This window comes from Meriones unguiculatus, chromosome 14 (assembly GCF_030254825.1).
Source record: "Meriones unguiculatus strain TT.TT164.6M chromosome 14, Bangor_MerUng_6.1, whole genome shotgun sequence".
Lineage (NCBI taxonomy): Eukaryota > Metazoa > Chordata > Mammalia > Rodentia > Muridae > Meriones > Meriones unguiculatus.
Genome location: NC_083361.1, coordinates 68,810,580 through 68,826,242, shown reverse-complemented (window position 1 = coordinate 68,826,242; position 15,663 = coordinate 68,810,580). Strand labels below are relative to the sequence as shown.

Genomic DNA, 15,663 nt, shown 5'->3' with positions numbered 1-15,663 from the left:
ATGTATATGTATAATGCATATGCACATACATTATACATGGGTGTTATTTTACATATGTATAATGTACAATAATATGTATGTATAATTTATAATGTATATTTATATGTAAAAATGTGTATTTATAATCCTGGCTGGGATTGAATTTAGGATGTAAGGATGCCGGTCAAGCACTCTCCCACTGAGTTCCATCCTTGAGTGATTGTGATTACAACTTGTGTTGCTACATGGGGAAGGGCTAAATCAAGATAATTACATCCATACTGCTTCATGTCTTTATCACTTTTCATGAGACTCTGCTCTTAGAAGTTTTCAGTTAGATAATATGTTGTTGGAAATTATAGTCACTGTGAGGTCCAGTAGATCCTTTGGACCATTCCTTTTGTCCATTCATGTTCATGTTTTGTTTTGGGACAGAGTTTGATCTGTATATTCCAGGCTGGCCCACAACTCACTATTTAGCTCCAGGCTGGCTTTAAACACCGTTCTCTTGCCTCCGTCTCCTGGGTGCTGGATTTAGAGGTTGTGCTACCGCACCAAGCACAACCTGTGATTTTGTTTGTTTTTACTATACCATTGGGTGGTAAGCATTTTATTTTAATGATTAAAGACGGGTTCTTTATCCCAGTGGCGATGAACACATTCCTTCCTCTAGCGCAGAGGCCCCCACAGGAGATAGAGTATCAGCTGAGTTAACCAGTGCAGGCCATTCAAGCCCTTCTGATAGTCCTTAGCCTGGGGTGGGCCGCCAGGTCAGCGCTATCTACAGGTGGGACTGCGCATGCACACCACAGGCAGTGAGGAGGAAGCGGAGATCCCGAGGGCCAGGGCTGCCCCTTTGCTTAGAGAAGTCATACTTCCACTGTGATCTTCCTGTCTGAATCACAGCTCTGGCACCTGTTGGCTGCATGTTCTATTGGACAACCACAGAGCAGGGGCCTAAAGGCTTCTCTCTACACTGGGCTCTTTGGGTGAGTAATTGTAGCTTTTTGTAGCCTTCACATAACATACCAAGACCTTTTAAATTGTATCTCCAAAGACGGCTACATTGTAACAAAATTGCATCATCATGTTTATAAACTGAAGGTTCCTAAATTTTAACTTATTTTGAGAACAATCTGGTGACAGAGGGAGGAGGCCCTTGTTGAATAGTGGCAAAGATTTCAGGGAGGGTCCAACTTTATTGAGGAAAATGAGTTTACCAAAGTTTACTACCAATACATGTGGATATAATAAGGCCAAACTTTGCAGAGTAAGTTGTTAGAGAGCCAAGGCTTAAAGACTAAGGCTTTGACCCTAGCTCAGTCTCAGTGGGCTCTTTCACTGTGTTTTCCACAATTTCCTGAGGTTCTGAGAAAGAGGAAAGGAAAGCAGGAAAGCAGCCTGACAGAACCCTGTAGTCCCCGCACAGCATATATTGAGCTCATTCTGTGTGACAGATACTGGATTAAATTCTCTATAGAATCCCTTGGGGTTGGTGTATGGATTTGGTAGTTGTCAGACAGCACAGCCACAAATTGTCCAAAGCAAAAACCCCTATTAAATACTAGTGGACCAGGGGTGCAGTTGTAGGTTTTAAATTCACTGTAATGCCTTGAGTCACTAGACAAAGAAGGGCACCCTTAACAAATTAGAGCCACCGTCCACCAAAGGCTGCACATTCATGTGTCTCTGCGTGTAACTTACTCTCTAAAAGGAAAAATATCTTTTTAGATATTCATAGAAAAAAAAAAGAAAGACTTTTTCTGATTTTAAATGTGATAGTTGCTTATTATAGAAACAGAGAGGTAGCATCTTTCTTTGTTTTGACTTTCCCAATAGCTTTGCTTGGATAAGTACTTTATATTATAAAAGCATTATATTGCATGAATTATTTTGTATCTCCCCCTTCTTTCTGTCCTGAACAGTGCTCCTGTGTATAAACAATCTTCTAAAGAAATTCCTGGTTGCTCATAGGGTTTTTTCACACACATACAGCACAGTTCACTTAGCTGGTCCCCATTGTTGGACATTTGACTGTTTTTGCTATCAGTTCAGCAGACACATGCTTGTGCGTGTTGCTGTATTCGTACTGGGGTCCCTTTTACAAGACAAAGAAATTCAAAGGAGAAACTAAATCTGAATGATATAACATTATAAACCAAAATTAATTTAAACTAAAAACTCCAACCACAGCTGAGTGCAGTGGCACACACCTGTAATCCCAGCACTCAGGAGACAGAGGCAGGTGGACCTCTGTGAGTTTGAGGCCAGCCTAGTCTGCAAAGTGAGTTCCAGGACAGACAAGGCCACACAGAGAAACCCTGTCTTGAAAACAAACAAACAAGCAACAACAACAAACAAAAACAAAAAAAACAACCATTTGAAAAATTAAATCCTCTAAAAAAATATTAGCTGTGTTGTTAGAGACTAGGCAGACTATGACAAAAAGGACCGCATTTAAATAGCTTATATACACATATAAACATATAGTTATACAGTGTGTTAAAACAGATGTGTTCCTATTTAAAGCACTTGCTTTTACCTGAATCTAGAAGAACTGTAATTATGCCCAGTGGTCATGCCAGGAATCGATCATGTGGAAGGCAGAAGCAGGAGGATTAGGAGTCATGGTCAGCCTGGGTTACATGAGACTGACAGCCAGAAACCTAAGTACCGTCTGGAAAGAAAGAAACCATGAAGAATGGGTAACAAAGAGCCTAAAAGTGTTTTCATGCCGAATCTGCTGAAGGCTGTGGACTTCTCTCCAGAGAGACACGAGTGCACATGCATCCCTCCTTCCTTTTTCTGAAATTATTCTTAAAAAAAGTTTGGAGTAGGGTCTCACTGTGTTCCTGGCTGGCCTGGAACGTATTTTGTAGACAGGCCAGTCTTAAATTCACAGAGATCCACCTGTTCCTGTCTCCCGAGTGCGGTGATTAAAGATTTGCACCACCACACCGGACTAAAAATTATTTTAGAAATTATGTGTATGTGTGTATCTTTGTCTCTGTGTAGGTGTGTGCATGTGGGTAGGAGTACCTTTGGAAACCAGAAGAGGGTGTGCAATCTCCTGGAGCTGGAGTTACAGGTGGTTGTAGGCTGCCTGGTGTAGTGGCTGGGAATTAAACCTGGGTCCCCTGGAAGAACAGGAAATGTTCTTAACCTGCTGAGCCACCTCTTTAGCCCTCCACAGCCCTTCTTAAAGGATTCAGGGTCTTGCCAAGTAGCTCAGACTAGCCTGGAACTCTTACTTCTCCCACCTCAACCTCCCAAGTGCTAGGATTGTGGATATGCAGTCTGTTCCCACCCTCTGCAAAAATACAATTTTTATTAGGTGAAACTTTAAATGTATTATTTTGTTTTTTCACAGACAGGGTGTCCCTGTGTAGTCTTGTCTATCCTGGACTCACTCTGTAGAACAGACTGTCCTCGAACTCACAGAGATCCGCCTGCCTCTGCCTCCCTGAGTGCTGGGATTAAAGCCACTACAGTTGGCTTCATTCTCATTTTTGTTTGTTTTTATCCTGTGTCAGGAACTCTTGGCTTATAGCCTGGTCTACAAAGTGAGTCCAGGACAGCCAAGGCTACATAGAGAAACCCTGTCTCAAAAAACCAAAACGGCAACCACAAAATCCCCAAACAAACAAAAACCCTAGGCCTAAAATGATTTACTTTGTAAGTTGTTTTAAATAGGAAATGTCACCAAAAGTGGTGGTGACTTATGATCTCAGCATCCAGGAGGCTAAGTCAGGAAGATCACAAGTTCATGGCCAGCCTGGCCTACATGAAAACCCCCTTACCCCTCTAAGAAAAAATTATTCTCTTGTTTTTTAACCTAATTTTCTGGGTCTATAAAGAATGTCTAAAGGAAAATGGCAGAATGTACTGTAGTGACGTGGGATTGTGTCCGGCAGACAGAAAAGGAGTGATTTCACGTACTTGCTTCTCTATTGCCCCCTGACCTCATCAGCAGCTTTTGAAATCCGTCCATCCTCATGTAGAAAAAATCCGTTCCCACTGTGTGCTTGCATGCCAGCTCTTGGGAACACTTTTGCTTTTCAGGTGGACACTAACCTCTCAGCTTTCTGGGCCCTTGTCCTCCTCCTCGGGGGTCCCGAGTCTGGGGAAAAGAGTGTCCTGGTTTGGTTTCTACTGCTGTGGTAAAGTACATGACCAAAAACAACTTGGGGAGGAGAGGGTTTTTGTTTTTTTTTTTTGGCTTATATAACCTGAGTCCATTGAGGAAGCCAAGGCGGAAACTCAAGTGAGAGACCTGCAGGCGAGAACTGAAGCGCAGGCTGTGGAAAAATGCTGCTTGCTGTCTTGCTCCCCATAGCTTTCCCAGTTTGCTTCCTTGTACGTCCCAGGACTCCCTGCCCAGGGATGGTACCACCAATGGTAGCCTTTACCTTATTACTCTCGGGTATATGCATTCGGAGCAAGAAGACCGAAGACCCAGGCTGTGAAACACTGTGAAAGTGACAGGTGTCTGTCAGAGCTCTTCTGCCTCCTACTGTGTGCGCAAACTGGCCTGTGGGCGCTGCCTGCCCTGCCCCTGCCTTTTCTGAGGGAAAAGTTAACTACTTTCCTCCTTCATTCCAAAGAAAAAAAACTTGGCAAACATTTCTCTTCTTGAGACAAAGTCTCACTGTGTAGCCCTGGCTGTCCTGATTATTTCCAGTATGTAGGCAGGGCTGGCTCAGACTCACAGAGATCCACCTGCCTCTGCCCCAAGAGTGCAGAGATTAAGAGCCTGTGCCACCTTCATGCTGGGCATAATCTTTGTTTTTGTTTCTTTGTTTGGTGGTACTAGGATTAAACCTACAGCCTCTACCACTGAGCTGTGGCCTCATCTGGCAAATGTTTCTTAAATACCTACCGTGTGGCAGGCTCAGTAATATAGAACCTAGGAAACATGGGAATGAGTAAGACACCCCCACCCCCAGTTGCAGTCCCATTAGATCTGGTTTAAAACCCCTGGCTCTGATTCCCCTCAGAAAGAAGGCTTCTCTGCTTCCAGCTACAAATGGCCTTGAAAGCTCAGCAGCATCTGTGGAGACCACCCAGCAGGTTTTTTAAAAATATCATCTCAGAGCCCTCTCTTTATCTCTGGGGTCAGCTCCTGGTTCTTCAAGTCCCCTGGCCAGATCCCACCGGTAGACTCTCGTCCTCTGCAGCTTTGCTTGCGGCTTGCTCTCAGCTGTGTGGTGCTACCCAGGGTGAGCTGTCCTGCGACGAGCAGTGTGGGCTGACCTGTCACACAGATCTCAATGGCATTGCCCTCTGTGAGTCTGCGCCTTGGGCATTTTCTCAACCTCCTTAAGTCTGTTTGTGAGGTACGATGCTGATAATCGAATGCAGGGTAAACTGAACCCACAGGAAGCAGAGACATTGGCCGTGAGGTTTGGGAACTGGTGTGTATCAAGGGAACTCAGAGTGTAAAGATAACAGGTGTCTTCCAAAGCCACTACCTAGATTTTGCGTATATATGTTCACTTTTCAAGTTCGTGTCTTTTGTGGCAGAGTCATCTATTTAAACAAAACTTAAAAAGTGAGAGGGAATTTTGTTTCCAGGGTCATAAGCCTGTCTCCAGCCCTGCGCTTGGGCACTGGGTGCTCTCTGCCAGCCCAGAAACAACATTCATTTGTCCAAGTACTGGCTGAGGGGAGATAGGCCAATGACCTTGAGTTTTTACAGGAGATTTAGAAGACAGCTTTACAAGTTATTTAACATGAACTGTTTCCAGGAAAGACTTCTACTGATCACGAATATTTGTTGTGTATTGTATCTTATTTTCTTTTGCAGAAGGTGACCTTATTTCTAAGTTCTTTGTGGGAGTCTGTCCCTTGCAGACCAAATGCATTTTGCAACTGGGACTTCTCTCTCTCTCTGCTCACTGTTTGCCTTTGATTTTTACTTTCAGCAGCGTGTTCTTCTCTCTGCCCAAGGGAATAGTGAGAAGCACAGAAAGTTAATGGCTTACTTCATACTTGTGGAATGTGCATCTGCCCCAACATAGGAACTGTGACCAAGGAAATGGTTGTCATATTCTAATACGAATTTGATTGTGCTTTTTTTTCTTTTTCTTTTTATCTACCCATATGTGTTAAATAAGAGACTTAGAGAATAAGAGAGAAAAGTAGACAGCTCATGAATCTCTAGTAGTCCGGACTTGGCCTTTGTTTGAAATTATAGAAGGAGTGAGGGAACACTGGCCCCGAGCTGAATTAGGAACATGTGTATCTATGAGAACTTAAGCAAGAACACTGAGCAGCTGGAGCGCTGCCATCTGCGGCCTGCCCTCCCATGTGGTCCCGATTGTTCCTGCATGAGGGGTCAGCAATGGCACGGACGCTTGAGGGGCTGGGGCGAAGCTCAGTCGGTGGAGTGCTCGTCTTACATTCGCGAAGCCCTGGCTTTGAACAGCGTGTGATGGCACACACTGGTAATGCAAGCATTCAGAAGGCGGAAGCGGGAAGAGCGTAAGCTTAAGGTCGTCCTCGGCCACAGTGCAACTTTGAGACTAGTCTGGTACACATGAGATACTGTTAAAACATATATGTGTGTGTGTGTAAAACTTTTCTTCATAGTGTTTAAAAAGCAGTTGCTGCAACAGCAAACACCTGTAGTCCCAGCTTCTCAGAAAGCTAAGGCAGGAGACTTGTTGCCTCAGTTTGTCCACCTCTAAACTGGGATAACTAATCGGTGATGTCAGTGTCACTGGGATCTTTGCTTGACTGGGAAGTACAATTGCAATCTTACATATCAGACTCCCTGAGCAGGGCTTGGCACAAGATGAGGCAGGACGACGGTGCTTCTCGGCATGGTCCCTGCTACCCTTCTTCCACTGCCACGGCCCCCTTGCACGGTGCGCGAGCAGCAGAGAGCAAGGGCTGCCACTCAGCAGCTCAGAGTCCTGCGGAAGGCCCCGCCTCGCCTCTGCTAATGGCGCCTACCTCCGAGCACTGTTGCCGGTAGTGGTATGGCGGGGATGAAGTAGGCAGTGTGGGGACTGCAGGTCATGAAAATACTTAACGCAGATGTCGCTGTTGTGACAGAGGAGTTGCCCACACCAGGGTTTTCTTCTCCACTGTGAGTTGTGTTTCTTGTAAGTCATTCTGTTCTTACTAGTGAAGTGCCAGTGCTTGAGAATTACTACTATTTTTTTAATGACTGGGGGGATGGATTCAGCAGCTAAGAGAAGGTACCACTCTTGCAAAGGACCCCAAGTTCTAGATTGGGCAGCTCACAACTGCCTGAACTTTAGCTCCAGTGTCCCTTGTTCTCCTCTCCCCTCCTTAGGTACCTGCAGCCATTTGCACATATCTCCATACAGACAAACACAGAATTAAAATAAAATAATCTTTAAAAATAAATTAAAAGGCTGGGTGTGGCGTGCATGCTTTTAATCCCGGCAGAGGCAGGCAGGTCTCTGAGGTCAAGGCCATCCTGATCTTCGTAGAGGGACCCTGTCTCAAAAAGCCAAAATCAATAAACGAGTGAGCATGACTAGAGCTCAGTCAAAGCTGTCTCCACCCTCGCTTTACTATACTTCCATCTTGTAAAGTAGGTGGGCTTTTGGGTGGGAGTCACACGCCCCAGGATTGCTCACACCTTGGCTACACTCTGGGTACAAGGGTCCTACAGCTACTGCTGAGTTAGTTGTGTAGGCAGAAAATGAATTTGAAAGTCACAGGCCTTGGGGTACTGTTGGGACACCGGGACACCATCCATGCTCTTCCATGCTCACATCCATCCGTGTGGCAAGCCTTGGTTCCTAATGGCTGCCAGGCTAAGGCACCATCATTCTCCACTGCACAACTCTGCTTATCTTGTCCACACATACTCATTTGCCAGAAAAATACCTCTTCCAGGAATTAAAAATCACTTTTCTATTACATCAAGTAACTATTGTTACTTGCCCTGAATTTATTAATGTTATTAAGTGCCATTATGAATAGATATCCTGGGGCTTATGAAGATAATTCAGAGAATATCTGTTTAAGAAGTTTTAGTTGGGCATGGTGTCTCAGGGACGTAATCCCAGCACTTGGGAAACAGAGAGAAGAGAGAGAGAGAGAGAGAGAGAGAGAGAGAGAGAGAGAGAGAGAGAAAGAGAGAGTTCCAGGGCAGCCTGGGTTACATAGTCACATCCTGTCTCAGAAACAGCAACAAAAGCCACTTATAATCAAGTCTGATAAACTGAATATTTGCATAATAACTACAACACAAAATCATTGATTGTAGCATACTTTTCTCTTTCTTGCATGCCTCCCCTCTCTTTTTCCTTTTTCCTTCCTTCTTTCCTTTCCTTTCCTTTCCTTTCCTTTCTTTTCTTTTCTTTTCTTTTCTTTTCTTTTCTTTTCTTTTCTTTTCTTTTCTTTCCTTTCCTTTCCTTTCCTTTCCTTTCCTTTCCTTTCTTTTGTTCCTTCTTTCCTTTCTTTCTTTTTTTTATGGTGGGAAAAAAAAATATATATATATATTTAGAGTTAATCAGCTGGGCTCAGTTTAGATGATCCCAATCTTGTTGGCAACATCCAGAGCATCATAATCAGGAGCCAACCGAACATACGCCTTCTTCTCTCCATCAGGCCTTATCAGGATATTAACTTTGGCCACATCAATGTCAGAGAGTTTCTTCACGGCCTGTTTGATCTGGTGCTTGTTGGCCTTGACATCCACAATGAACACAATGTGTTGTTGTCCTCTGTTTTCCTCATGGCTGACTCGGTGGTCAGGGGAAATTTGATGATGGCGTAGTGGTCAAGCTTGTTTCTCCTGGGTGCACTCTTTCCAGGGTATTTGGACTGCTTCTGGAGCCACAGGGTCTTGGGCCACCGGAAGGTGGGTGACGTGTGGATTTTCTTCTTTTTGTGGCAGTGGATGCCTTTCAACACTGCCTTCTTTCAAGGCCTTTGGCTTTGGGAGGGGCAGGAGCTTCCTTCTTCACTTTAGGCGTGCCATCTTGGCGAAAGGGTTGACCATCCTCCCTTTCTTCCTTCCTAAGATGTGATAGGCTTTTATGTATCCCAGGCTGGCCCCAGACTTACTATGTAGTCGAGGCTGACCTTGATCCTCCTGATTCTCCTGCTTCTATCTCCTAAGCAATGCCTGGCATTCCCTTTCTTTTCAAGCTTCCATTCGAAGCTTAAACTTGATATATATGTATATCATGCCTGTATTATATACACATGAATATATTTTACTGTTTTAAATTCTTACATGTATTTTTGCCTGAGTTATGTCGGCACACCATGCCCATGCCTGGTGCCTCTGGAGGCCAGAAGAGGGCATAAATCCCCTGGAACTAGAATTTCAGATAACTGTAAACCACCATGTGGATGCTGGGAATCAAATCAAGGTCCTCAGGAGAGCAGCCAGTGCTCTTAACTGTCAAGCCATCTCTTTAGTCTCCTCATTTTTAAACTTGCCTTTTCATTATGGGTGTGGAGGTGTGCATGGGTAATCCTAGTACTCGGGAGGGCAAGGCAGGAGGATCAAGAGCTTGGGGCTACAGAGTAAGACTGTCTCCAAAACCAAAACGAACCCTTTTATAGTCAGGGAGAGTAGTGGATGCACCTGTGTGAGGGTTGGTTCTACGGCCTTGTTCTTCTCCGTAAAATAATATATGCTCACTACACACAATTTAGAAAATAGTTAAAACTGTAAAGAAATAAGCTGGCTGTGTATGTGGCACATGGAAGACAGAGAGGTAAGTGGATCTCTGTGAGTTCAAGGCCTGCTTGATACACATAGTGAGTTCCAGCCTAGCCAGGACTACACAGAGAGACCATGTCTCAGAGGAGTGGGGTGGTGAGCAACAGAGAAACTAGTCACGTATGTATCTATACACACACACACGTATATTTTGCTTTTGAGACAGGATGTTACGTAGTCAAGAACAGCCCGGAGTTTGCAATGTAGCCGGAGACGATCTTGAACTTCTTCCCCCCCTGACTGCTAGGACTGTGCTGCGGGCCACCATGCGGGCCACCACGCCCACTGCATGCATCAAACTCAGGGCTTTAAGCACTTCACCGACAGAGCCACATTCCCAGTCTCTAGCCATATCTTAGGGACTGGAAAATATTATTTTATGTGTCATTTTAGTCCTCATGTGTTTTTTATACAGATGATATCATTCTCCCTCCCTGTCTCTGTGTTTCTGTCTCTCTTTCTGTCTGTGCCCACCATGGCCCCCTGCGCACGCGCGCGCGCGCGTGTGTGTGTGTGTGTGTGTGTGTGTGTGTGTGTGTGTGTGTGTGTGAGACGCACATATGTTCCTGGGCATGAGACTCAAGGCCTTCTGCACTGTAGTCGGATATTTTGCAGCTGATCCTCCCGCTGCAGTCTCTCCAGCCATCACTTTCCATGTCTGTATTCTGTATTCCTCCCCTTTTGCTTCAGCTATTATATAATATTTTCCATGTTATTAATATACTTTGTAAATAAAGTCTTAAAAGCTAAACACTCTTTCATCATCTTTGACATATAATTCCCAGCCGTTCCCAAAATGCCAAATACTGATTTTTCTTTTATTAGAAATAATCAAATTTTGTGTGACCCATCGGTATTTTGAGTATAAATTTCTGCCTGTTAAAACAGTCAAAGGAAACTACCTGCAAGTTTTTTGTTGTTGTTGTTTTGTTTTTATCTTGTTTTTTGTTTTTAACTATGTGTGATTTCATTGTTTTTGGCAATGATGTTTAGTCTCACAAAATTGTGGTGCTGATTGGTGTGGTTATTTCTTCAGCTGCAGGAGACCCTTAGCTTTTCTGGAACTGACAGTCCAAGTGTGTGTTTACTATTGGAGAATGACTCCAAAGTCTGTGACATAAAGAGATGTTTCTGTTTATTGACGCTCCCAATGTAATCACATGGGCTGAGCAGCTGAGAGGCCGACACTGCCTGGCAGCCGTGTCCACGGGGCTCTGTAGCCCATGTATCAGCTCTTCTGTACTGACTTAGGTGCGTCCCTCTTCTGGGTACAGACAGCATCTGTGGGGCTGGAGAGATGGCTCAGCACTTAAGAGCACTGGACCTGAGTTTGTTCCCAGCACACACATGGCTGACAACCATCTGCAGCTCTAGTTCCAAAGAATCTGATGCAGGCAGCAGGCATGCATGTGGTGCACAGACATACATGCAGGTAGAACACCTTAACACATAAAGTAAAAAACCTTAAAAGAAAGAGGACTTTTGTGAAAATTGGCGAGGCCATTAATTTGTGGCATACAAACCTGTAGAGACAAGCTGTGTCTGCCACAGAAACGTAACAAGAAAAACCAGAGGACACTGACACTTGGAGCTGAAGGCCTGCAGATGTCTAGTTTCTAGTCGTTAGACTGTGCATATTAGTCTTTCACTTCTAGCAACTAAGTCTGGCTTTTTTCTTAGCACCAGCCACAGTGATTATTTTCTTTATAAAAAGTCATGAAATTATATATGCATGTAGTTAAACATGAAAAGTAAATGCATCAGTGAAGCTGTGATTGACGTATTGGGCTGCGGCCATGTCCTCCCACCACTTACCTACTTTAATATTAAAAGATTTTTTTTACCCTTATATGTTTATTATTATTATTTACAATTTATTCACTTTGTATCCCAGTTGTAGCCCTTTCCCTCATCTTCTCCTGTCCTACCCTCCCTCCCTCTTCCTCCCCTATCCCTCTTCCATAGTCCACTGATAGGGCAGGTCCTCCTCCCCTCCTGTCTGACCCTAGCCTATCAGGTCCTATCAGGTCCCGTCAGGACGGCCTGAATCCTCTTCCTCAGTGTGCTGGCACCTCACCAGGGAGAGGTGATCAAGGAGCAGGTGACCGACTCCTTAAAGGAAGTTCTTGAGGAAAGAAAATATGTGGAAAATGGTTTAATCATTTTCTGAGAAAAAATGAGCAAGAGGGACATTGCTTCGACCAGTTATTTGTAAGTTTGTATTAACATCTCTGCTTAACCTTGCTGGCTTGTCTCTGCACACACGCGTGTGTACTGTGAAGAGAGCTGCCCCTCCTACCAGCCCCTGCACAGTCTTTAGAGTAGCTTCCTTTCTTCCTTTTGCTGGCGAGGGCAGTGCTGGTAGGTAGTTGCCTCCCGTCTGGGCCCGGGGGTGTTTACTGCTTTTATTTCATAGTCTCTGGCAAACTTGCACCCCTACCCTTCCTCTGAAGGATTTTTTTCCCCACTGAAGTTTTTAAACACACACAAAATGATGCTTCTCTTTGTTGGCCTCCTACTTCATGTCTGGTCCTTTCGTATAATGATCTGTTTCAAGCATGAACTTGACCTGTAATGTGCCAACCTCCCTGCAGTGTTGCGGCTGCCTGTGATGGACTAAATGGCATAAATGGACTCGGGTCTGGTTGGCTTCTGCTTTCTGCTGTTGCCTTGTTCCCCAGGCCTTTGGGACGCTTGACCCCAACTAGCCTTCATTTTGCCCATCACCAGGTTGCAGCCAGAAATGAGGCAGAGGGACTTGGGGTGCTGCACATTCTGTAATTTGGCCTCCGGCCCCCATTGTTGGCCTTGTGCCTTCGTTCTGAAAGCTGGACTCTTGTCCAGGTCCTCTGTGCCAGAATCCCATGGTAACCTGCCTCATTTCTCTGGGGTTTGTTTTTATCAGCCTCATTCCCAGGGACTGAAACCCAGTGACCATTGCGCTTTCCTGATATCGGCCTCCAGCCTGCCGCTTGGAGCACATTCTGAAGCACTGTTTCTGCTTGTTCTGGTGCCCGCAGTCAGGAAGTCCCTGTTCTGGACACTTAGCTCAGCAAAGGGCAGCTGTGTCCTTCCAGTTCTTCAGGCCAGAATTCTGGGGTCATCCTTCACCCCTCTTACTCAGTCACATCCGCTTTTGAGCCTCTAGCAGGTTCTTAGTTCTACTTTAAAAGCTTAGTGCTGGGATGTGTCCCGGTTGGTATAGCCCATATCTAGGAAGGCAGCCTGCACAGATCCCTGGGTTCAGGCCCGGTATTGGATAAGCAAGGCATGGTGATGCATGCTTGTGTTCCCTGCGGTGGGGAGTAAAGGTGAGAGAACCGGAAGTTCAAATTTGCCTTCAGCCACATGGTGAGTCTGAGGTTATCCTGGGCTACATGAGACTCTGTACCTCCCCACAATTCCCTAAGATAAAAATAAGTGCCAAAAGTTGGGATCGGTAGTGTACGCCTGTAATTCTAGCACTTGGGAAGTAAAGTTAAAAGGATCAAGAATGCAGAGCCATCCTTGGCTAAATAGCTGGCTTGAGGCCAGCTTGGGCTCCATGAGGTCATGTCTCAAAATAAATAAATGAATATACACATACAAGAGTAAAAAGCCTTCAGAATCTTGACCACCACGTCTGGCCCACTGTCCTCGCTTCCCTGGATTCCTGTAGTAGCCCTCCCACTGGGTTCTGACAGGAGAGCCCGTTATTTTCATAGTGTTGTCAGAGCTGCCCCTGAGTGGCCCTTTAAAGCATGGCCCTTCAGTCTTGCAGTGGCTTCTTCATGGCATTCTTTGTGTAGCCAAAGTACAAATGAAGTACATCCGGTGCCCACAGGCTCCTGTTACCACTGCTCTTAGATGCCTGCTGCCCCAGGCCTGACATCCCTCCTCACTCTGGACACTTGGCGACCATACATGGTCTCTGTCCCTTTAGCCTCCTCTAGGGTTCTCCGACAGGGCCATTGTTCCAGCTTCTCAAACGGCTTTCTTCCTCACTCTCCCCAGCTCTTCATGCTCATCAGGTCTTGAAAGTTACACTGCCGCCTCAGCCGTGGCAGGGGTATTTGATCTGTCCTTTCCCCTCTGTGTCTTTGTTAAATGTAAACTCCGTGAAGGCAAAGGCACCAGAGTGTCGTCTCTAGAGTAGTGGTTCGTAATTCCTGCCTGAAGGAGAGAAGGGGAAGCCGAAAGCCTTTACCTGTGTGTTAATACATCTTACGTGACCGTCTGTGACGCCACTCTCACCGTCCCCACTTTACAGGTAGAACGTGGAGGTTGAGTGACTTACCCAAGAGCATCTGAGCCACCAGATGGATATTCAGATGGGACAACGCGGCTGAGGGAGCATAGACTTTAACACGCTACTAACTGGACACGTTAGCTCTCAGCCCTGTCAGTTTAAACTCAGCCCAGACACATAAAATATGGACGCTGAGCTTCCTCTCAGATTTCCGGAGGGTACGGGAGAGCCTGAGTGCGACATTTCCTAGTGTATTTCTCTGATTATTGGTAGAGTTGGAATTTTGTTGTTAGTATTTTTATTGGCCTTTCGGGCTTCCCCTGGAGAGTTTCTGTTTATAACTTTCCCAGCTTTCTTTTTGGTTTCTTTCTAATTAAGTTGGGAGGAATTCTTTGACTGTTAGAGCTCTGTGTGTCTTACAGTCTTTCTCACACTCTTTCACTGTTTAGTGGTGTTTTTGGTAATATCTTCCCTCTGTGTGGTCAGAGCTGCAGTGCTGCTTGATAATCAAATCACTGAGAATACAGATTTATTCACCCGGCAAACACTTGCCTCTTCAGCGAGGACAGCGCCAAATCCTGACTTCCAATGTGCATCCCCGAGAGTGGCCCTTCACACTGGTTTTAGCAGATTCTTGAAAGAGAATATGTTTTCTCAGAGGCAGGGAGACCCAAACATTTCCCAGATTTTGGCCACATAATCAGAAGTTTCAAAAGAGCTCTGGAATTTATGGGCTGGCCTCCAAGTTATCAGGCATCTGTTGTCTTCTTGAGGGCAGTTTGCTTTCTGCTCTCTCCAGCCTCCCCCCCCCAGCTGGGCAGCACAAATGGGGCAGATGAGGAATGTTTCACATGTCCCCTGTGGGAAGAACTCCAAAGGCAATCTCTGAAGCTAGACTCGAAACTCATATGGTCAGAATTTGGCAGGCTCTTCTGAAGTGTATCGGCCCACCGGCTCTGCAGACCCTCTGAAGGGGTGAGCATGGCACCCAGATGCTGCCTACCCTAGCTCAGGTTTGCTTTGAATCAGAAAACCTTAGGCCTTTGACTGCATGGCCAGAATGGCCCTCGTAGACCAGGCTTGATTTCTGCAGACGTCTCACACAGGAAGCATCCTGTAGGCTGAGCCATTTGGTGTTCAGTGAAATGGGTCTCTCAGATACCTCTTTTTAAAAAAGATTTATTATTTTACTTTTAATATGTAGGGGTGGGGTGGGTATGAGTGCAAGTGCTGTTGGAGGCCAGAGATATCTCTGGAGCGAGAGTCACAGGCAGTTGTGAGCTGCCCAGTGTGGGGACTGGGACTCTGTCAGAGGAGGATGTGCTCTTAAGCACTATCTCTGTGGCCCCTAGGAAACCTTTCCTGCTATGCAAGTCTCTGTTCAACGCTGCCCCCGCCCCCGTCTGTATCTTTCATTCTTTATTTGAGACAGGGTCTTATGTAGCCTAGACTGACTTCAAACTCACTGTGTATAGTCTAGGGTAACTTTAAATTTCTGTTCCTTCTGCCTCTACTTTCCAAGTCTGGGACTGTAGGCACACAAGCACCATTTCAGGTTCATGCAGTGCTAGAGGTCCACTCTACCAGCCAGCTGCCCCCAGTCCTAGTCCTTTTCCTTCTTGTAGATTTTATTTTTATTGGTGTGCACGCGCATGCATGCATGCCTATGTGTCAGCCCCTGCATGCGCAGGCCAGAAAGAGGGAGCTGAAGTTCCAGATGGTTCTGAGATGCTCAGTG

General features: G+C 45.5%; 1 protein-coding gene and 1 pseudogene across 2 annotated transcripts in view; one reads left to right on the top strand and one right to left on the bottom strand.

Moving 5' to 3' along the window:
• Positions 1–15,663, top strand: part of Crtc3 (CREB regulated transcription coactivator 3) — a 108,921-nt gene that overhangs the window by 17,581 nt on the left and 75,677 nt on the right. The window lies entirely within an intron of this gene.
• LOC110553385 (large ribosomal subunit protein uL23-like) lies at positions 8,489–10,353 on the bottom strand (annotated as a pseudogene).